Source organism: Zosterops lateralis (assembly GCF_965231275.1).
Source record: "Zosterops lateralis genome assembly, chromosome: 1".
Classification (NCBI taxonomy): domain Eukaryota; kingdom Metazoa; phylum Chordata; class Aves; order Passeriformes; family Zosteropidae; genus Zosterops; species Zosterops lateralis.
Window position 1 is genome coordinate 53,499,448 of NC_139762.1, and position 23,274 is coordinate 53,522,721.

Sequence of the window (23,274 nt, forward strand, 5' to 3'; positions counted from 1 at the left end):
CAGGCAGTGTTTGCTCCCAGGCAAATACTTGTTCTGCTACAGTTCTTTCTCAGCTCAGCTGCCTCTGATCCCCTTTGCAAGTGCCGAAGTTGTTGGCCTTTGTAGTCATGAGAGTTAATTACCACTCATTTTGTTCACTTTTCTGCATGGCCAAAAGCTTTCATGTCTTTTACATGATTTGGGAGTGGAAAGACTTGCCTGCATTAAGGGACTGTTTCTTATGCAATATGTGATTAATAGTTGCCAAAAAGTGGTCTGCCACATGTGTGCTGGCAGGTTGGTGGCTGTGCAGCTGCACTGCTAATTACATGGCTGGGCTGGGTAAGCACAGTGCATCTGATGGTGGAGATAGGCTCCAGGACCCCGCAGGAGATGGAGGTTAGGTAACCTGGGCCACCTGGGCCATTGTGGCTCTATGTGGCATTTAGGGGCAGATGGGATGGATCTGCTCAGGTCGAAGCCTGGACACGTGGGGAGAACACCTCGGAGCTGTGATGTGGGGCAGTGAGTAAGGAGCAGAGGAAGAAGTTAAGAGCAAGCTAAAGCAATTCATGTAGCAATCAGCTGTGCACAGTGTGGCATTTGGTGTTGGGCTGGACTCCCTTAGTTTTAGGAGTGTTTATGTAGTAGGAGAGGAGCGTGTATTATTGTTTAGCTTTCATATCAGTCCAAGAAAACTAGGTTTATCTCCCAGCTCAAAAGCATTGTCCCCACAGAAGTAGATATTCAAACAGTGTTTTTTAGAGGTTGTGGCCTGCAGTAGCAGGAAGCTCAAGGAGAGACTGCATACTTTTAGTATCTCTAAGCTCTGGAGCTTTTTCCTTGAATTATGTTTTTACTTTTCAGCTAAATAAACCGTAGCAGAAAGCCTTTCACTGTGTGCTGAGATGTTCTCAAGTGCTCTTGTTTCCAAGGGTGACTTTATTGGGGGCAGCGATGCAGTCTCAGAACAGACCTCTTACGTGTCCCAGTTACAGAATTACTTTCCGTGCTGCTGACAGCTTGATTTGTGAAAGAAAAAAGAATAGCAAAACAAACTCAACCCACAGCCTGTGCAAGAGAGAAAAACACAGACTTGCTGTGCTTTAGAGAAAGTGTCAAACATAAACATTTCAAAGGAGGAAAGCTTCTAGTCTTCATGTACACGATAAAAATCCTTTTACAAGGATAAGTCACATAATTAACTATTTTTAAGCTTTAAAAGTTTCCTGTTTAATACCTATGGGATAAGTCTGTGAAGCTAGCTGGAGGCCAATTTTAACCTTGGACCATTGAAATCTGTTGACCTGTGGTTTGGTACAGAGCTGGCCATTGTTTTTTTCGTGCTTTGAAATAAGGGATATCTGGGAAACCTCTAGTACTGCCACCCCCAAAACAAAAAAAATCCATGTCTGTCTGTATGCTAGACCTGCTTTACTTAGCTGCCAAGTGTTGCAAAGTAGCCACATACTGAAAATGCTGCTAATCAAGCAGATGTCAGACTTAAAAACTCATCATTATGTGCTTATACTGAATCTGGTAGATACTAAGAGGACTTTAAATGTATGTATAATTCCAGAGCTGTTTTGTTCTTGTTTGAGACTAAGCAGTAGTTGTAGAAAAAGAAGACTGAACTTCTGCAGTTCTGCAGTTGAGGAAACAATTTTATTTCTAAAGCAAAATCTCATGCACTACAGGCCTCATGATTCATAAATCTGGTAGAGTGCTGAAGGAAGTTGTATCTTGATTTGCAGCTTATAAAAACAGGATTTTGCTAATAAACGTGTTCTTCAGAATTACAGACCAGCAAATTCTTAAATGTAGAGGTCATGGCTTTGTCTTGAGCAGTAGCCTCCTATGATTATTGTGTACTGTGTTTTTATGATAGATGAGACAGCTTCTTCCTGGCCATTTAGTTATGTCACCATTAAATGGAGAAAAGGAATTGGGATGACCTAGTCTGGAGGGGGTAAAGCAAACAGCAAAATATTGCCATTGGTTAAACAAACTTGCTTTAAGCACATTCTCTAGTTAGTCTGAGTCATCAATCATCAATTATGTTTGTTCTCTTCCTCCTCTGTCTTTCCATGAGCTGTATTATAAAGCAGTGCTGTGACTGGAATCAAGGGTGCACATTCTGGGAGTGGTCCTGAGAGCAGGAAGGGATGGGGACTGTGGGTAGGGACTGAGCCAAGGCACAGAGAAACAAGCAGAGCCCACTTTGCAAGAGCTGCTTGAGTCAAGTGCTGCCTCTTAAAGATAGCTCTGGAAGGATGTATCCAGCCGTGGATACCATACATTAGTCCAGTGACTTCCTTGGTGCCTGTTCCCTGCGCTGCCTGTTCTACCTCTCAAGTCTGGAGTTGCCCCTGTTGCTTCCTTGTGATGCGGGCTTTGGTCCTAGACTGGGTATTCTTCTCCCTGTCATTGCCCCATCCTCAGATGTTCACAGTTGCTCACAGTGCACAGTGTTTCCTAAAGTCAGCCAAATAAACAGTTTTGAGGATGTATTTCTAGCATGTGCTGAGCTCAGAAATCTGCCTTCACCAATTTAATTTCCTTTTAAGAATGTATCAGAAATGTTTTATTTTCTTAGCATGTCTGTATACACATGTATGTTCATCTGTGTATCTGTGTGTATTAACAGTGAACTTTAAGTGTAGGCATCAGGGATGAAACAGACTAAAATTTCCACGCTGTCTGCCCAAACAGCACACTGGCTTCAGAAGAATGCTCAGATGTTTATAAAATCTAGACATGATGATGATGTCGTCATCTCTACATGGGGGAAAAAACTAATTTCTCAACTGGCAAACTTTTTGAAACTCAGAAATATTTGCAGTGTGATATGCCTTCTTTCAGGTTTGTGATTCCAGTTTTCTGCGCTGTTAGAACAGCACGTAGATTGAGGAAAACAAGTTAGTGATATGACAGTGTTTTGATGTCTTGCCCTAATTCAAGAGAGGGAGAGAGCTCTCTCCAGGGGAGAGAGAGAGCTGGTTGCAGCCTGCCTGCAGCAACCTCAGTTTTGCTGACAGTGCCTGTGTCATTGGTTTTATTCTTCCACAGAACCGTGGGACAAAAGCAGAACCAGCGGTTGTGTTAAGGTGGCAAATCTGTAGATTGAAGAAGACAAATTCAATTATAGTATTGAATTTGAGTTTGAATCAAGTCCAGCCAATTGCATTTTGTTGAGCAACACCCAGAGCCTGCTGGAGCTAGTGGAAGTTTTGCCATCAGCTTCCCTGAGGAGCACAATTTTGCTTATTGTTTAAATTACCCATATCTTCATGTGAGCATATGGGAGCAAATGCAAAGGTCTTGAATTGAAGAAGCCAGTAATCAGCTTTTTGCGTTTACTTTGTTACACAGGTAAAAGCTGAGACAGCAAAACCCATCTGCCAAGCCTTCAACACATCTTTATAAAATCTATGTTAGGGTAAGAGTATTCTTTTCTATTTTATTTATGGCTTTGGATACGGGTGCATCTGGAGCTCAGATGTCTGATGGCCTTATTGTAAATTAGTTGAAAAACTGCACGCGCTGTCAGATCTTTGCTGTGGAAATCCCAGGCACTGTAGTTGAGGTGCTTTTGTGTGTGCATATGTTTTTTTAAGTGAAAAGGCTCTTGAACTTTATGCATAAATACTGTTCTCTGTCCCTCTTTTTTCTTTTTTTTTTCCCCGCCCTCTTTTGTTACAGACTGTGGAATAGCATTGAATTTTCAGGGAAAGCTCCCCAGGGAGATTAGGGACATGGACAGATTTTAAAGAGCCCTAATGCACGGACACGAAAGGACAAACATTCTAGTGGGAATACTTGTGCAAATTCCCTGCTTTGAGGTCAAAATGCATTAAACAGCTGCTTGCATGCTAAAGATGCTTTTAAAATCAATACAGACCAGAAATTATAAAATCTGTAGAGATGGTGCTCAGTGAGAGTAGAAGTACTTGAGTGACACCTTTCGTTATAAATCATACAACAATATATAGGAGTCCTAGAGAGAAGTGCATCTATAAATCCCTTTCTGTGGGGCTTAGAATCCCAGATTGCACTGAAACTTACTCTAGGCAGGATTTGTCCATATCCTTCCATGTCTTGGAGGGCTATGGGAACTGAGACTTAGCAGCAGCAGGAATTAGAAACCTTGACATGAATAAATGGCTATTATCGTCAGTTACTCTGATTACACTGTTGTGGAAGATAGCTTATTTAATAAATCTACATTAAAAGAAATTGAATGATGCCATCACACAAACAAGCAGTAACAGTACATATATCTGGGGCTGCTGTGCAGTAGCTAAACTCAGGTAGAGTCCAGCTGCAAAAATTGGCAACCTGGATGGGTCAGCATCTGAAACTGCATTGTGTAACAGCAATATGGTAATATCAAAGCTGCAGTGTGGCTCTAATTGCCAAACAGCTGGTATTTATCATATTGCTGTGTGGATATTTAAGAATATATGCAATTTAAAAAAATATTTCATTCTGAAATAAATATATTCCCTTACTGTTGCTGCATATTTGCTTTATGGGTCCTTCAGCCTGACTCCACATTACTGCTGCGCCCTGTCTTCTTAGATGGAAACAAATGTCATTTGCAGTATAAAAGTGCAGCAGCATTTGTATAATACTTGGATCATTCAAGTTCCCATTACAGACCTCATTTTATTATGTGTACATTTCATAAGGTCCATTGCCTCTATTGCCACTGTCTCGTGTTATGGTAATCCCTAAAAAAGCTGCCACTAAATTGAGGCCCTTTGTTTTACATGCTGCATGCTTGCAGTTGCTGCAAGCATTTGACAGCTTCAAAGTCCATATTTCCATCTTAGTTTGGGGCAGAAGAACAGGTCTTCAGTGTGGAGCCTTGCAGCACTGCACTCTGCAGCCTGCAGCTTTTTATTCCTGCCTGCTTCCTGACTGTCCCCACAGCTCTTCCTTTTGGCTCCTCTTTGCTTTCTACTGGTTCAGACATTTTTTTTCCAACATCACGGCTTTTTTTTCTGGCCTACCACCCGTAATTTCACTCTTTAAACTATTCCTTGAAGACATCTTCTCTGCAGTAAAAGTTGTTCCCAAGTTTATTCTGCAAGCTGGTTTTGAAGACTGTGTTGGGTGTATGTATCCCATTTGCCACTTGGAAGACAGTGGTCAAGTCCCACTCTGCAGCTATAAGAAAGAACTGTAGCTGCTGTACATGGGAGATATAATTTTGGATTGTTTCAGAATGAGGTGGCCTCTCTAACCTTAGCCTTGCTCTCAGAAATGCCTGTGGTGTAACCACATGCAGCAGTTTGTGTTTTGGATGTTAAAGGGCACAATTGTCTGTGACAACACAACTGCTGTTGGCATCAATGGCAGGGTTTCATATCTGCACTCATACGTGGCTGCTAAAGCTAATCAGCCACCAAGGCAAGCCAAAACCCTCTCCACAGGCTGGTCCTTGTTCAAATAAATACTCTGTGAGCCTCTGAGATGGCACTTCTGGCATTAACCAGGGTGCCCTTACATACCCCTACTTTTCATCCCTAAAATGCACAGGTGTTTCTTAAATGAGTCTTGTGTCTACTTCTGCCTGGCTCTGCTGTTTCACGGAAATGTTTGAAGAGAACTAAATGCTAAAGGCCGGAAATGTTTTGTGAGCTGGTGGTACACACTTTCCCACAGGAGGTGGGGTGCACTGTGCAGCCGGCTTGGATTCTGCTGCTGCTATCCTTCGGGGCTGCTCCTCCTCAGTTATGTGCTACATGGTGATGGATTTGAAGGGAGGCGGGAAGGAACCCAAAAAAGCAGGACTAGGGAGTGCAATGAAGCCACTTTCCATAGTGTTCTTCCATCCGAAGGTGAACGACGCTGGCGCTTGTGTCCAGAAGGTGGCACCGGCAGCCCGAGCCTGCCGGCAGCTCTTGCTTGTCCGGCCCAGCCGGGCGGGCACCACCTCCTCGCCTGGAAACACCCTCGCTAATCCGGGGTCTCAGCCTCCTTAAAGGCTCTCAGCCCTTTAAGCTTGTAACTAAGCCGGTGCTCTCATTGCCTAGCTCCAGGCCTCTGAGCCCACGGGTGTGACCAGCCATCGGTGTGACTGTGATCTTGGGAGTTTGAATAAGCAGCTAAATCCTGGCGGGAGCAGAAGCTCTAAGCTGCTGGATCTTTACATCCTCAATACAAAATTAGTTTTACTGTTGAGGTGGAGAAAAGCCTGTCTGGAGACACCATGCAGGATTGCTTTTTTTGTTCAGACAATGTCTGGCAACAGATGTGTTATTACACATGCTGGCAAGCATTTCTCAGGTGTCACAACTCCAAATAACTAGAAGAGGAGGCAGTGCTTTATTTTCTCTGTTTTGGGTAAATCTCTGTGAATGTCAAAGGTAGACCTGGAGCAGGGGTTTTGCACTATGATCTGACATTTTCAACCAAAGCACGAGGTGAGGAGACACCTTGGTGCTGGAGGGCTCTCAGCTCAGTATCTCTGGGCAGTGAAACTGTTCTGCTGCAAGGGACAGTAGATAAAATTTTTGAGCACACTTGAGGAGTCAGATGACTTGGGCTTTTCTACAAGAGTGATTCTGGCTATTATGTTTCCTTTCTTGAGTTGGAAGATAGCTTTTTTAATTTGGGCAATGGTTTCCCAACCTCAGAAACCACAGGGTTCCATGTGAAATTCTGGAGATATCCTTCTCTCCATGTTGGCCAGTCTATTCCCACTTTCCCTTACTAGCATTATTGCTCTTGATTATAAAAGAAAAAAATCCCAACATATTTTCTTCCTTCTTTTCTTCACCCTGTCTCACCTCAGCAGGAGCCCAAACCAGTGTCCTGTGCCTACCACTTGGAGCCAGCTGCTGTGGTAGGAAGGAGAAGGCAGGCACCAGGCCAGCTGCTGGTTGTGGTGCCTGTGCCAGCCCTCACTTCCCGCCACTGCCCTCTGCTCCCTCCATGCAGCCGTTCAGTCGTGAGCACTTAGCAGGCAGGAGCAGATACTTGAGGGAAAGCAGTGGTCTGCCTACTGAACGTGTTTGTCACTTTTGCAAAAAATCCCAACAAAACAATGCCCAAAATATCCCCAAGCTTCCAAAGCTCTCTTCTGTGCTGGTTCTTAGGCACTGTTAGTTTTCATCTAGTGGCATGAGATTGAAAAGCTGTCTGGAATAAACTCCTCATATCTGGGCACAGTATATTACTGTGTGCCTTCACTTTAACAGTGTCCTGAAAGGACCCTTTTTCTTTAGAGGTATAAATTGAGTAGCTAGATGTACAGGTAATTGGGTCCATTTAAATTTTAAAAAGGTTTTACCACTAGGGAGAAAATGTGGAGCAGGTTGAAAATAAGGAGCAGAGGAGAAATTATTTCAAGTTTTACAGTTGACTTTGTGTTGGAACAGCTTGCTTTTTCCCAGGTGCTTATCTGCTGTTGATGACTTTTGGCATTGTGCATATGCAGGAAGGCAGAATATGCAGCTGGACAAGAGGGCTGCATACAGAAAGAATATTTTTGACCTTGCAGCAGCTTCAGATATTGTAGTTCCTTCTTATTTCTCCCCATGTTCTTTGTTTCTTATATAGTTTCCTTGCTTAACATAGTATAGGGGTTGAGACTCTTGTTTTTTTTGTTTTTTTTTTTTGTTTTTTTTTTTTAAATTCATTTTGTTGGTTTACACCACTTCTGATAGATTCTTTATCACCTACTCCCTTCAAGGCAAGCTGCAGGGCTGCTTCCCTTCTGTAGCAGCTGTGCTGGAGGACTGCTGATGAGGAACAAAATGGGAGCTACTGAGCAGTCATTTGAAGCCTGGCTATTAAAAAGAAAAAAGCTAGCTAATTAGAGCTTAAAGGAAGAGGCAACACTTTGTGCAAAAACACCAGAAGGTAGGCCCTCCAAATCCCATACACTCCCTGTAAATAGCTATAATTAACCCCACAGTATTCAATTTATTAATTAAAATTTAATTAATATTTTCTGTCCTTGACAATCATTTTAGAGGCGGTCAGGAAAACATAGTAGCAGCTGGGTTTCTATAGAGCAGCAGTGACATTCAAAAGGACAGAGCCACAGGAGACTTCATCTCAGCCTTCCAGTCATACCTGTGATAAAACAGAGCTGAAACTGGCCACCAGATTTCTGGGAAAGGAAGGGAGGATGGGAGACAGTGCAAGCCCTGGTGTTCTGCTGCATACTTCCAGACATCACCCTACAAATGCAGTGTGTGTCTTGATTATCTGAAAGTGTGAGAGAGCACTGGAAAATGTGAGTCATCTTTACTTACTCACCAATTTACACTCCAACTGAGGGCTGCTGTACCTCACTGTGTTTCGCTTGGGTTTGATGTTTTGCTGGGTGCTCTGTCTGGGAGAGTGAGAGACCTCTCCTGAACTTCAGGGACCCTGTCGAAGTGGAACAGCTATTGCTTAAAAATGCTGTGGCTGAACTTGGTGCACTGCTGTTCTTCTCCAGCAGTGGGTTTCCTGGTCATTCATACAGCCCATGGTCAGTATGCCTGACATCCATCAGTGTCAGAGCACTCTTCTGGAACAAATCCGTTGGGATCCACAATGGGAAATGTGAGTGTTGTCAGCTGTGTAGAGCAGTCCAAGGTTTGCTTCAAACAGATAGGATAGATGTGGAAGACACCAAATGTGTTTCCTTCAGCAAGGACAGTGCTTTATCAGTATCCAAGGTTAGGCAATAGCATCATTTGTGCCCTTACCCATCCTTTTTCTGGAGCATGCAACAATTTTTTTTCTGACATTATAGTTTTTTAACACAACACTGCTCTGGCTGCCTGCAGCATACACCTGTTAGTACTCTTCATACTTTGAACTGAGAAAACCCATCAAGCCCATGAACAGAAAACACTGTTAACTACAGGGTCATGAGAAGAGATGTGAGCTGAGCACTGTGCAGCGTGGCTGCAGCCAGTCCACTCAGTAAGGACCAAACTCTTAACAGTGTGGTCATGAGCCCACAACAACTGGCCTGGAAATAAGGGTCTGCAGTACAGGCCTGGTGAGAACAGCCATTAGGTAAAGGAGGTCTTTTATTCCCCATTTCACAGAAGGGTGCATACTGAATCAGCAAGAGAATGTACTCAGAGCGTGTTGAAAGCAGATCTCCCAGGTCACAGGGGAAAATCTTCCAGTACAGAAATGTTAAGAGCAACTGGGAGAGGAGGTGGACTGCATGGACCATCATCATGAACACCTTCTCTCCATTTCTCTGGATGAAACAGGAGATTTTTGGTATACCTAGTGACTCAGGCCCTTGCGGTAGTGAAGTGCCATGACATCTCTCAATCCCAGGGAGGCAGGCACAAGCTGTGCAGTGCTATGAGGCCAGAAGTGCTTCTGAGAACACCCAGAAACAGAACTGGAGTTTTCCAGTGAACATCTGCATTAGAAAATATGATTATCACAATCTGTAATCTCTTTGGCCTCCAGACTTTGGTGCATAAATGCAACTTTAGGACCATCACAGAGTCTGCTTGAATGGTCTGTCCTATGGTCATGCAGGAAACCAGCCTCAGACCCATCAGGCCATGAGTCACATCTCTCATCAGATGTGTTTTCCCAGGTGTGGCAGTGTGGGGCTAGAATGAGCAAGTTCTCTGCCTTTGTGTGAAAAGAAGTGCCTCTGATGCCCTGCAAAGGTGCTCATACAGGGCTGTCCCTGTTCTGCCAGCAGCAAGGCCAGAAGGGTGGAGATGGAGATGCCATTGCTATTGCAGTGGTTCTGTTGGCATCAGGTTGGGACATCTGATGTGGCAATGTTGAGTCATAGCAGTATTTAATCTTGTGTTGCCACACATGATGAAGCAGGCACGATCCATTGTTATACTGTTGGTGATTCCAGGTAAATTTCAGCAGAACTGAGGGAGATGGAGATAGATGCTGAGTATCACTGCTGCCTTCACCCTGAAATGAAGCTCCAAAAGACAACAGCAACTGTCCAACCACTGCTGCAGCTATTGCCTTTGTCATCATTTAGTCTTTCTTTTCTTCCTTCTTTTCTTTCTTCCTTGCTTTCAATCTCTCTTTCTCTCTTGTAAATAATTTTAACCTAATTTTTAGAAAAGTACTTCCTGTACAACTCAAAAATCCATCTGTTTCTCTGACTTCTGCAAAGAGAGTAGGGGCAGAGAACAAACCCCAGGCAACTCACTGCTAAGTTTTGAATTTGACATACAGAACAACAAATTTGTCCAAAATGGGCTTTGCTTTATTGTTAGTCATTTGTACCAACCTGCAATTAAAAGGCTCAGCATTTGTTCTCATTGCTTTCTGAAATTACATTTTCCACTTCCTAGGTCCTGGCCTCAGGCAGGAGATTTTTGAAGCAATCATGCCTTGGTAATTAATGTTTAAAGATGAATGTTGCAACTTCTAAAACAGCATTGCTGAGTAAACATACAGCAAAAAGAATACAAAAACTACAAGCCTTTTACCGAAAGCTGCAGAATTTGGAGTTGTTATCCTTAAAGCTCCCAGCTACAGTGCATTTGATTACCCCTTCCTTCATTCTTTCAGGTGGGGGGAGCAGCCATGCTTAAAAAAAAGAAAAAAAAGAGGAAAATAAATATCACATCTACTCTGTCATTTCTTTGTGTTATTGACTCATCACCCCAGAAAGCTTGCTGGAAATGATTAACTCCTACAGAGAGAGAGAGAGGAAACAAATCTTTGGCATGGTCTGTAGCTGTAACATGACCATTTTGGATTTTTGCAAAAGAGTGGGAGGACAAGGAATAAAATATGAAGGGAGGAAGGGATAAAAATGGAAGGGGAAGTTCCCTTCCTATGTCACATCCCTTGGTTTGTCATGAGTCTGCCTTTTCTCTGTAGAAGCCACAACTTCCAGTCTGTTACTAACCCAGCTGGATTTACCTGTGACAGCAGCCCATCCTACACAGGGCTTCTGTATGTGACAGAAGTGCTCCTCAGTATCATTAGCTGACTCTCTCATTGCAGCATTTTTTGGTGCTGTAAAAACTAAAGTTGCTGTATCACCTCTTTCTAACAGAAATCCTTAGCAACTGAAAAGGCAAGTTGGGAAAATCAGCAACTTCAGCATTTCAGGAAGGGGAAAGGGTAGTCTGGATTGAGACTGCCTCCCTACTTTAGGCATCTGACTTGGGCATTGCAATCTTGATTCAGACCTTTTGGAAGACACACCTCATGTCTGATGTTTCACAATAGGTTGGCATGATACAGCTGTCTCTTCACCTGAGACTCCTACAACAGGAAATAGGGAAAGCACTTGTAGTCTTGTGAATGATTTCTGTAAAAAGGGGCATGGAGGTCCCACTCTGCCATGGGAGGGGTGCTGTTTTTTAATACACAGGAGTCTTTCCTGGTCTAGCAAAGGCAGTGGCAAAACCCTAAACAGGTCAACTGGAACAAGAACAGAATACTGCTTTGGACTAGTTTTCACAAAATCATTAGGTTGGAAGAGACCTCCAGGATCATCAAGTCCAACCCAACCATAACCTCAACTAAAACATGGCACCAAGCACCACATCTTGTCTTTTCTTAAACACATCCAGAGGGGGTGGATCCACCACCTCCCCAGGTAGACCATTCCAGTCCAGACCTTTCTGTAAAGAACTTTTTCTTAATATCCAGCTTGTATTTCCTTGGACACAGCTTAAGACTGTGTCCTCTTGTCTGTCAGTTGCTGCCTGGAGAAAGAGACCAATCACACCTGACTACAGCCACTTTTCAGGAAATTGCAGTGATAAGGTCACGTCTGAGTCTTCCTTTTCTCCAGGCTAAACAACTCCAGCTCCCTCAGTTGTTCCTCACAGGGCTTGTGTTCCAAGCCCCTCACCAGCCTCGTTGCCCTCTTCTGGAAGCACTCAAGCATCTCAATGTCCTTCCTAAACTGAGGGGCCAGAGCTGGGCACAGCACTCCAGGTGTGGCCTCACCAGTGCTGAGTACAGGGGAAGAATGACCTCCCTGCTCCTGCTGGTCACACTATTCCTGATCCAGGCCAGGATGCCATTGGCCCTCTTGGCCACCAGGGCACACATACAGCTGGCTGATGTTCAGCTGCTGTCACCAGCACCCCCAGGTCCCTTTCTGCCTGGGCACTGTCCAGCTACACCATCCCCAGCCCGTAACGTTGCAGGGGGTTGTTGTGGCCAAAATGCAGGACTCAGCACTTGGACTTACTCAACTTCGTCCTATTGGACTCTGCCCATCCATCCAACCATTCCAGGCCCTTTGCAGGGCCCTCCTACCTTCCAACAGATTGACACTCCCATCTTAGTGTCGTTTCCAGATTTAGTACTGAAACACTGAATATCCTCATCCATGTCATCAATAAAGATACTGAACAGAGCTGGTCCCAGCACAGACCCCTGAGGGACACCACTGGTGACTGTCCCCAGCTGAACACAGCACCACTCACCTCCACTCCCTGGGCCAGGCCATCCAGCCAGTTCTTAACCCAGCAGAGAGTGCTCCTGTCCAAGCCATGGGCTGCCAGTTTTTCCAGGAGAGTGCTGTGGGAGACAGTGTCAAGGACCTTGCTGAAGTCCAAATACACAACATCCACGGCCTTCCCTGCATCCACCAGGCAGGTGATTTTTTTTCCCCCCTCTTTTCTTCCTTCCAGAAAAGAAAATTCCCAAACCAACATACAACTGGAAGGTTGGTGAACCAAGTTTGAAGCAGGTTCTTTGGGCTTTGTTACTCTGATATTCTTTTTGCTCAGAAGAAACTAACCCCTCTTGGAAGGACTCCATGTGTCTGATTCTGCATTTAAGTGGAAAAATAGAACCTCCCAAATAATCTTGCCTTTCTGGAAGTGAAGTTCAGGCTCTAAGAAAGATTAGTAAAAGATTCATTAAGCACTAGTCATACTCATTTGGGTAACAGGCAAGTTTCTGCCTGTGCTCACTTTCAGTATTCATAATGAACGTGTATTAGTAGCTTCCTAGGCAGTAATTCCAGCAGAACACTAAATGAAGTATTGTAAAGTATAGCTTTAATAATTTTCCTGTTCTTTTAGCATTGTTTATATACCATCATCAGTATGCTTATGCATTAACTGGATACCAGTGTCTGGCTATTTTATTATTCATTGTTTTAGTTATCTGTTCAGACTCCTGATCCTAAAAGGATTAAGCTAAATTTTAGATAATTTTGCTGTTGAAGCACAGTGGTCTTGAATTGTTTGTTTGTTTGTTGTGACCTCTTTAAGGGTTTTCCAGTAAAGATTAGGGCTTATTTGTACTAAATTTATGCCTGCTTCTTCAAAATAGTTTGCTTGTGTTTTTTAATGTTGATTTTTCAGGGATCTCTTTAAAAACACGAGTCCAGAAAGCACTTTTGCAGGATGCAGAGTGCTTCAGTTACACTTCATGTTAAACATGACACAGATCATTCAGATCATTCAGCATTTTGCTAAAATGAAGCAAATGAAATGGAAAATGCTTTGATATTAAAAGCAGTGTGTCTTTCAAGAAATGTTTAATCCTAAACAGATCATTCAAATGGAGTGTAATAAAGACTACTGCAGCTAATGAAAAGATTTTTTTCAACTCAGTGGGTTCTCAAACAGGCAGAGATAATATGCTTGCCCTTGTTAACAGTGTTCACTTAGCTGTGTTTCCTTTCCTAGACTGGAAATTAGATTTCCTTCTCCACTGTTTATATAGAAAAACTCAAACTATTCAAGAAGATTATGTGGGAGCTGCTGTTTTTAGAAGAAAGAGCTGCATTTGAATAAAAGATACCTCCCAACTTCACGTTCAGGCACCTAGCAGTAGCCAAAATAAGCATCCTTACCATGTTTTTGAGCTGAAGCCCCACAACAGGCTGCACATGTCCCCTGCACACAGCCCTTGGTGCAAGGAGGGACTGTACCTCAATGAACAGCAAGCAGCCAGCTCCTGTGCCAGCTCACACCTGTGTGTGCATGTATTCCCACTAGGGAGCATCTGCATTAAGCCACCCAAATGTATACACCTAAGGTTAGAAATATCTATCTTTTCTTTTTTCCTATGCTTCATTCTCAGCTTATTCCAAATCCTGTCCCCAGACTTAACACACTTCGTCCTTACCTTGCCTACTTTGAAGGCTTTGGACCTGAATTGAGCAGGCTTCCAACACCTTCAGCTGTCTCCAGACCACACTTCAATTGATACATCTTTATGTTGAGGGCATTTTGAAAGATGTATGACTGTTGATTTCCAAGGCTGTTTCATAAGTACCAAGACTCAACAAGAAGTAAGCAGAGGCACAAGAGCAAATTGATCAGAGGCACAGTCACCCAAGTAATCAGGGATGAGGATGAAATTTAAGGGTCTGGCTTTTTATTTGCACCACAGCATAATTTGGTCCTTGTTTGGCTTTGTCCCTTGCTCTTTCTTCTTACTTCTTCGCCTTTAGAATTAAAATGGCCAAGGTAATAATTTATGCTCCAAATTTATTTTCTTGTTCTGAAACTGGCAGTGAATGCTCTAGGTTTTTCTTAAGGGAAACTTTTTCTAAACCTTTTTCTAATGGTGTCACATACAGAGAGCTTCTCTCCAGGAGTATGGGGCAGGGAGAAAAAAACGCTTATTAGTGACCCTTTTGCTATGTAACCTTTCCTTAAAATACTGGCAACCGAGCTTCCACAGAGAGAACAACAAATATTGAAAGAGGAATGTGAAGGACATTATGAAACAAGAAAGTAAGAAAAGGGATCTGCTTAGACCAGTTTCTCAGGAAAGGTGATGTAATATGTACTGTAGAAAATCCTAGCAGTTGACATAACAAAGTTTCTTTCTAAATAGCTGTGGATGCCAGCAAGCTGGGAGAAACAGAGTGTACAGCTGGGAATACAGCTGAGCAGACTGTTTTGTCCAAAAGAAATATAGTAGGTGTAAAACTTCTTTTCAGAAGATGTCATTGAAGTTTAATTGAAAAGTGTCCTTTTAATTAAGGCTGAGTGATCACTGAATGAAAGTCTCATTTCTGTTGAGGCTGTTCTTGCTGATACTTTTAAGATTAACCCATGCAGGCTGGCGGTACTCAAGAGACTGCTGTTGGGAGGCCACATTACACCATTCTGTAGCAAGTGCTCAGTCCCATTCACAGATTTTGCTGATGTTTGTCAGGCCTTTTAACAGATGTCTTGAGAATTGACCAACTTTTTATTGACTGACTTGCTCGTATTTCAGCCTGGTTTCCTACATAAATGACTGTTCTCAACATGTGTTCTGTGTGCATCTGCATTTGTATACATAAAATTTGGGAACTTCCCTCTCTGTTATAACAGACTTGACAGAGACACACGGGGTCTTTGAGATAATGAAAATATTAGAATTTTGAGACAGCATGTGGCTGGATATTGGAGAACATCTAGATCTTCCCTGCAAGGGAAAGGCTGCAGGGATCTATGCTCTCTGTCAGCTTTGGAGATTCCAAAAGGCCCAGATCTGAAGTATATCAGGTGTTCTTATTTCACTTCTCACACAGCTTTCAAAATTTAAGGTCTTGGTTGCAGACTGAAACCTTGAAAATCACTGGTTCCTGTATTTTGTTCCTCCTGGTAATTATAGAGCAAAATATTGCATGTGCAGAGACTGATAATGACTGATAAGGACAAAGTGTCATTAGAAGTGCCATTTTCAGGTAGGTTAGTTCATAAAAGTTGGATGAACTGCCAAATGAGAAGTCCCAGCTCATGGACTATAGTGGATTTATTCATCATTACAAACAGAGGAAGAACTGTACAGAGGAAAGTCTATTATGAAAATTATATTTAGTTATAGGGTCTTTTACCTGCTTTTTACAAATACTGTTAGCACCATTCAGGCAGCCAGCAGGCATGGTTTCATGCAAAAGAGTGTGGTTATTTTCATAAGGTTTTTATGAATAAGGCTTGAGAAAGCTGCAAGAGATCCGTAATGTTTTTGATGGCACTGTTGTCATGTCAAAATATCATGTACCAACTTCTCTCTTTACTGCAAATTCGTTATAAGGAAAACTAAGGCAGTAGGACTGACAGTGCTAGATGTCATGGATTGGGAGGTTGAGTGACCATGTTGAATCCTTAGGAATGTTTGAATATTCTTCCCCTGTCTCTGATAGATACCACTCCTGCCTTTTCTCTTTTGTTTTAGGTGGAGTCTGGATAAGAGCTGTCAGAAGGGCTTTTTAGCCAATTTGAGGCTGAGTGATAGCAATCTTGAACTACAGTTTTAAAGGAGTGGCACCAAAAGGCCTGTTGTTAAGGCTGAGTGCTTTACAGGACAAGTTGCACTCCCTGCTTCCTCAGCTGCCTGAAAATCAAGCCATAGACACTGACTTTCAATCCAAATAAGGTAAGTCAAGCCTACATCAAGCATGGCTGGGTTTAAAATATGGTTATCAGCCTATCATACAACTGTTTGAAATGAAGCCAGAGGAAAAAACCACTAGAGCCAATGATGTGCAGAGGGCACTAATGTTGCCAGATCTCTCCCTGTTGTGCTAAAACTACAGTAAATTATGTCTTGTTAGTACACCCTAGTGCTGTGCTGAAGTTGGGCTGCATTTCAAGAGCTTCCTGAGTTACAGCAGTGCTGAGGCTGGAAAACTGCAGTGGATCCACTGGAAAAGCCCTGCCCACTGCAAAAAACAGACATGCTTCTTGGCCATGGCAAAGGTTCCAGATTTCTTTGTGTGGCTTCAATTTATTTCCTAAAACACAAAGTGCAGCGGACATCTATGTTGACTGGTTACTTAAGAGAGTAAGTGGTCTTACTCTGTCTACCTTTTTTTTTTAACTGAGGTAAAAAACCCCAAGGATCAGACTTGACACTGATCAAAGTAACAACTTGCTATTCCTAACAACTCCTTATTCCTAAAGATTCAGTCTCCTGAAAGGTTATTATATACCTAAAGAGAGCTTTCAAAAGTAACCTTAAAAAAAACCCCAAACCCCCCAAATCCATCCCTTCATCTGGGATACAGTATCCCTGAAGTGTCTCATAAAGTTACTGTATCCCTAAAGATAAACCATGCAAAAGTCTCAGTTTCGTTTTCCTTATCATTTGCTGGGCTCAATTTAACAAAAAGTTTCCCCCAGCGAAGACTTGATGGCAGCAGTCATGGGGCAGGAGGAGCAGAGCAGCTAGCTGCTCTCACTTGGCATAGCATTGAAATCCAGGCTCCAGTTATCCTTTAGGCTAACATTTGATAAAACTCTCATGCCACACTTGCATGTGGAGCCCTTTTCTATTCCCCCATAACCCACATGCATACTCTTGTTTCCCTATAAAAGTCCATTTGTGGCTTTAAAAGCTCATGTCAGATATGAAGCTATTTAAATCTTTAATGATTTCTTATATTTCTTCTTTTGACATTTGAGCTCAGTTGCTAAAAGTGTGAGAACAATTGCTGCTTCTGTTTGAATTTCTTCACCTCCACTCCTCAACCAGATGACATTTTAAGCTTTAAATTGGGCAGGGAGCACATTAGACATCAGGTCTGAGAGAAATGGAAAACAACATGATGGGACTGCAGCTTTGGGTGCTGCAAACAGTCCAAATCTCCATACTAAAAATCAAACATTTTTTTGATTTAAAGTGTGAACAGTCCCACAAAAAGCTACATGAGATAGATTTTCTGGGTGATGGAATGTATGCCTGCCTGCCTAGTTTGCTTCCTATGAGATTATTAACATTTGCTGCATCTGTAACTGCTGGTTATTGAAGGAAGGACTTTACTCCCTCCCAGAACTCTGGGACTAATCGAAACATTGCCATTAACATGAATGAGAAAGTTGTTGCTTTCACCAATGAATGGCTTAGATTCTTAGTCCCCTGAAGCACAAATGGCACATACTGCATCATAGTTAACAAGCAGATTTTGGGAAAAAACACAGAGGAGTGCAGCTTGTTGCATAAGCTCAAAATGACTGGCTGATTTCTTCTTACTTTCCCCACTAGTACTGGATATTATGTATGCTAACTAGTATTCATCTTTCAGCAAAGTATCCAGACCTTGTAGGGCCAGTTCTTTCTTCCCGTAAGACCTCTGCATCATAAAGCAGCCCAGACAAAACATGCCCAGAGGAAAATCCCATGCTTATAGGAGATTCCAAGCCTTTTCAACTATTTGCTCCCCTAGCTGCTTGTCTCCAGTGAAGGGCAATGGCCTGTTAGTAAGGAATGGCCAACATAAGTGGAAAAGAACAAATAAGACACTTGAGGGTGAGTCTAATGGATCCAAACATCCAGGACAGCAAAGGGAATATTGCCCCTTATCTGTGCCAGACTCAGGCAGAGGAGCCAAACTCATAACTTTAAACTCTGTCGGCCAATTCTGCCATTTTGGAGATGAGGCTGGGTCTGGAGAGGCATCACATGAGAAAAGTAACATTTTGGATACTGTGGATCCTCATTACTAAATTTTAAAAGATTAAAAAAAACCCTACCACAAGCAGTTTCACAATACATTTACTGAGAGAACAATAGGAGCAGTGGATAGTGCACTTTATTGCAAATGCTTCATTTAACCAAGATTAAATATGCATCTGAACACTGTCATTTTGAGATACAGTCCTAATCTGACTTTGCCTCTGTTTATGGTGGTATAAATCAGTAGTTATTCTTCCAAAGTCAGCAAAGTCATTACCTGGTTTAAAACTCAAAAGAGAGAAAATCTTGCTTTTTACTTCTACAGGAAATCCCATTCAATTCAGTATGAATACAAGAGTACATTTAAGTGCAGTGCAAAACCAGAGACAACTGGAAAATCCATGTCCTAAATTCAGTACAGGGTTCTGGAGCTGAATTTCCATCTGAGCACTCTTGAACATTGCAACATCAAACCTCCTCTTCCTGCAGTGTAATCTAGTTTATTTTCCCCAGAAAATATATTTTCCTTTCTGTAAGCAGAGGCCACATGAAATACAGGATTATCTTTTGAACAAATATCTCAAAGACCATAGCTTGTACATGTTAAAAAACCAACAACCCACAAACTTCTATTTTGAAGCCCAATGCAGGTTTTTAGTCTATCAGCATTTTCATTTCATGCCATTTTTTTTGCACAGTGGAAAATATGCACCCTTAGGAGAATAACAACTATGATAAGTTGTTAAAAACCAAATTATCTAAGAAGGTAATATTTCCCATTATGAAAGTGGCTTGTCAGATGTTAGTGAAATGGATTAGTCACTTAACACACCTTTCACAACCTCTAAAAATTAGATTATGGCCTATACATTCCCATGAGTAACAGGAGCAGTTCTCCTCTTTGTATATACAGTAGTATCACTCCACAGTTTCTGATTATGTTTTATTCACATGGAAGCATAAATTGGCCATAAATCAATCCAAAGCCTAAAACTAACCAAACCAGTTCATATTTCTCACATGAGCTATTCTATCTGCATGCCTTTCCAGATCAAACAATTCTTGTAGTGGTATAAAAACATTCCAGGTACGTGGTATTCAAATGAAAAAGGTGACAGCATGACATTTAGAAGATGTATGCATGAGGAAAAAAAGGAAAATGGGAAAACAACAGGAAAAGAAAGAAACATTTGCTTATGACCATCTCAACAGAGGAAAGTAAATTGAGCAATACCTACCCAATTTATCCTGTGATTTATCCCTCTGCTTTCTGGAAATATTCAGAGTAGGGGAGGTGCAAGCAGGATCTCATCAACATATGTCAATATGTGAAAAAGATGGAGCCAGGTTCTGTCCAGCAATGCCCAGGGATGGGACCAGAGGTGATGGGCACAAGATGAAGGACAGGAGATGCAGTCTGAACATTAGGAAATGTTTTTTCACTGGGAAGTTGACAAGGAGCTGGCACAGGTTGCTCAGAGAGGTTGTGGAGTCTCCATCCTTGGAGATACTCAGAAGCTGTCTAGACATCATCCTAGACAACCAACTGTAGGCAACCACATTTGAGCAGGGATATTGGAAAAAGGGACCTCCTGATATCCATTCTGACCTCAGCTCTGCTGTGAGTCTGAGATGCTGCTTTGGTCTCTTGTCAGTGAGAAAGGGAGGCAGCTCATTTTCTTGGTTGGCTCCCTTCAATCAGGAGCAGCAAATTTCAGAAATGCAAAGGGCGCTCCAGCAGGAGATCTGGAAGAGACCCCAATAAGCAAGTAGAGTTTGCAGTGGGAAGGAGTGGAATGCTTGTAGGGTCAGGATAGGCAACTTTACATCTGGAAAATTAATAGAAACAGAACAGGAGAGCAAGAATTGCATATTACTTCCACTTCAGTCACTCTGAGAAACAGTCCCATCCTTTTTGTTTCAGAGAGGGAACTGTGATGTAACTAATAAATATACATCAAGTGTCACCTGATGACTACAGCTTTGTGCCAGGGGCTTTGGGAGCACAGGAGGAATGCTGAGAACTACAGTGAAAGGACTTGTCATGTACAAAAGCAAAGCGGAGAAATCTGAATGCCTGAATTTTTTGACATTTAATTTCCATGCAGACAACTGAGACCTTGATAGTCTCTGGGACTATAATCATGTTCTCCAGACTGATTTACCATATCATTCTCCTGCACAGAAAGAAGCTAAGCACATCAAGGGGTGCTTAGGTCCAGGAGCTGTATCATGCCAGTTGCTGGTGCTGCAATGCTTAGCTCTGGTCCTAGACAAGAATCCCAGACTTTGGGGCTGCACTGTGTTCACACTGTCCACACAGTAAAAAGGGTCACACACTTCCTCCAACTCCTGTAGCTAGCTTGTATTTTTGAATGTCAGCTCTCCTACATGTTAAAAAATATCTGAACTGGACTTAATGCAGCGTAGGGCAGCTGAAAAAGTTAAAAGGGCAAGTTCAGTGCCAGGTTAAACACTCGATCCTTTTCTTGGATCATCACCTTCCTGGTACAGCTTCCCATGAGCATGGCAAGACAAGGGAGCTATTTATTTTTCTTTGTTAAGTGAGCATTGCAAAATGACAGCACTGAGGAGGCTGGAACTTTCAAAAACGTGAACTTTGTAATGCTGAATTCAAGCAAAAATGCAGCACTTTCAAATCATACCTGGCATATTAAGGTAACCCTGACAAGCAAGATACAGAGGTGCAAATGCAGCTTTAATGTAGAAGCAGCAAGTTTCTGTGTGAAAATACATCTTTCCGAGTTACAAAGAAGGCATTTTTTCATACTCTGCAGTAGACAGTGCTGTTATCAAATAAGGCTGGTGCTGTTGGAAGTGAAGGAGGAACTCTTTTCACATATTTCGCTAGACTATTTCTGCTTCTAATAGATACAAGTGCCTGCTGAAAAGCTCTGTGCAAGAGTGCCTGGGTTTCTTTAACAGGGAGCTCAGACGAGCACTGCTGGGGTTAGCATGCAGAAGGCACTATGCAAATAGTGTTCTCAGAGTTTATAATTTCCTGTTGGAACAGCAAAGAAAAGAAGGTCATTGATTTAAACCAGAGAATAAGAATTATTTCCTGCCCACAAAGCTGCCAAATGCTTGGAGTTATTGATTTTTTTTCCTCCCCGCTGCTAACCAAACACTTCTGGTCCTGTCATGGGCATCACCAGCTTATTGACTAAGTACACATAACCCATTAAGCTGTTCAGCTTTTAAAAATAATAGAAAATTATAGTGGCTTTAGTTTAAAAAAAAAATAGAGAGGAGAGGAGAAACAGTTCCTGCAGTCAATTAACTTTTATGTAAATTTCTGCAATATAGGTTTGCATCCAAATGAGAGAGCAAGGATAAATTGAAAGAAGACTCAGGAAAAAAACCCAAAAGTCCTTTCCTAAAGAAGCCAAAAAGAGTAGGGTACAGGGAAGCAGGTACTTTATATTTTAAGACTCCAAGCACAAGAAAAAATGACTGCAAAATTGAGATTGAAAGGATAAAACCATGTGGCAGCAGCATGGTGAAGGCATGTATTTATTTATTTACTTACTTACTTACTAGCAGCAGGAGGTCTGTGCTATTGTCAGAATTTTTTTTTTTTTTTTTTTTTTTTTTTTTTTTTTGAGTCAGAGCTGAGCGCAGCTGATGCCTGGCCTTGGAACCTGTCAGTTTGAAGATAGCACGTACAGTATTAATAAATGTAGAACAATACTTGCTGTCAAGTTGGTTACAAGGCAGTAGTTCACTGAAGGGGGCCTGACAATGCCAAAAAGCATTAGACCAGAGCCAGAAAATGCTTTATGCTCTACAGCTGAACCCAAAAGATGAATTGATGCCCTGAATCTGACTTTAAGGCATCTGTCTGCTCTGGAGAGCGTGTGTTTGTCTAAAGAAGCAGGGAACAAGTTGCTTTTCCCTCCTCCTCCAGCCATCTGCCTACACAAGGGAGGCAAGGACCAAGACACAAGAGAACAAATCCTAGTGTGCTATAGAGGGACAGGGATACCTTACATACAAAATAGTCTTTAAAAGTAGGAAAACAAACTCAGGAGAGGTGTTTAGGCAGCTCTGAGCAGCAGGGAGACAGCTACCAGGCTGGGACATTGCAGAGAGGGCTGGCTTTCCCCTGGAACTGGCCTGGCCAAGAGCCTTGCAGTCTTTTCGTGTGAGAGTCACCCGTGAGAGAAAAGCCAGTGGGAAGAGACACCAGGAGGGAAGTAAACAAGCAGATTACAAAGTGATGATAAGTGAGGGGATTGGTCTTCTACAGTGGCTTAGAGGAAGGTGTGACTGTTTCTTCCACCCCCTCACCTTCATGCCTGTTGACTGAAGAATACTATTAAGGCTGGTAGTCACAGATTATTAATGACCTGTTAACAGCTTCTTTAATTTTCTAATAAGTGCCAACTGCAGCTGCTATAATTATTCTGCTGGTCCTACAACATGCCCCGTGCCAGACTGCAAAATTTTTTTTTTTGTCTGGAACACATTGTCGTGCTCTTAACACGTGTGTACTGCACATGGGCAATTGCATGCCTAAGTAAAATTACATCTTAGGCTGTCAGAACACTTTGCAGCCATTAAATATCAATATCTTCCAGCAAAATAGGAACCAGGAAGTGTTTAGTCACTTTTGCATGTGTGAATTGAGACACCCAAATTTTATAGTTTTAGCCACAGTGATACAGTGAGTCAGTCTCTGAGCTACTTGTGAAACCTGGGAGCTCTGTCTTATGCATGTGAACTGCAAAAGTCATGGATAGGTTGGAGGTAACACTAAACAGGGGCTTTTTCTACCTAAGCGAAGTCCATAGGAGTAACATTGTACAAAAGTGATGGTATCCCTCATTCTTCCTAATGCTCACCACCACAGAGGTGAGTAGCATGTGATGGGAAAACAAAACATAAACAGACAGAAATGGATCACAAACTCACCTATGTGTCTCACATATGCCACAT

At 42.4% G+C, this 23,274-nt stretch overlaps 1 protein-coding gene across 3 annotated transcripts in view; it reads left to right on the top strand.

Moving 5' to 3' along the window:
* COA1 (cytochrome c oxidase assembly factor 1) overlaps positions 1-23,274 on the top strand; it is a 52,817-nt gene that overhangs the window by 12,850 nt on the left and 16,693 nt on the right. Inside the window, exons 2-3 of one of the 3 annotated variants that reach the window (XM_083859220.1) lie at positions 3,352-3,418; positions 16,096-16,296. The gene's annotated coding sequence lies outside the window, so the exon portion shown is untranslated. Of the gene's footprint in view, positions 1-3,351; positions 3,419-16,095; positions 16,297-16,530; positions 16,705-23,274 lie in introns of those variants that run through there. The other 2 variants (XM_083859219.1, XM_083859221.1) reach the window with 2 other exon arrangements.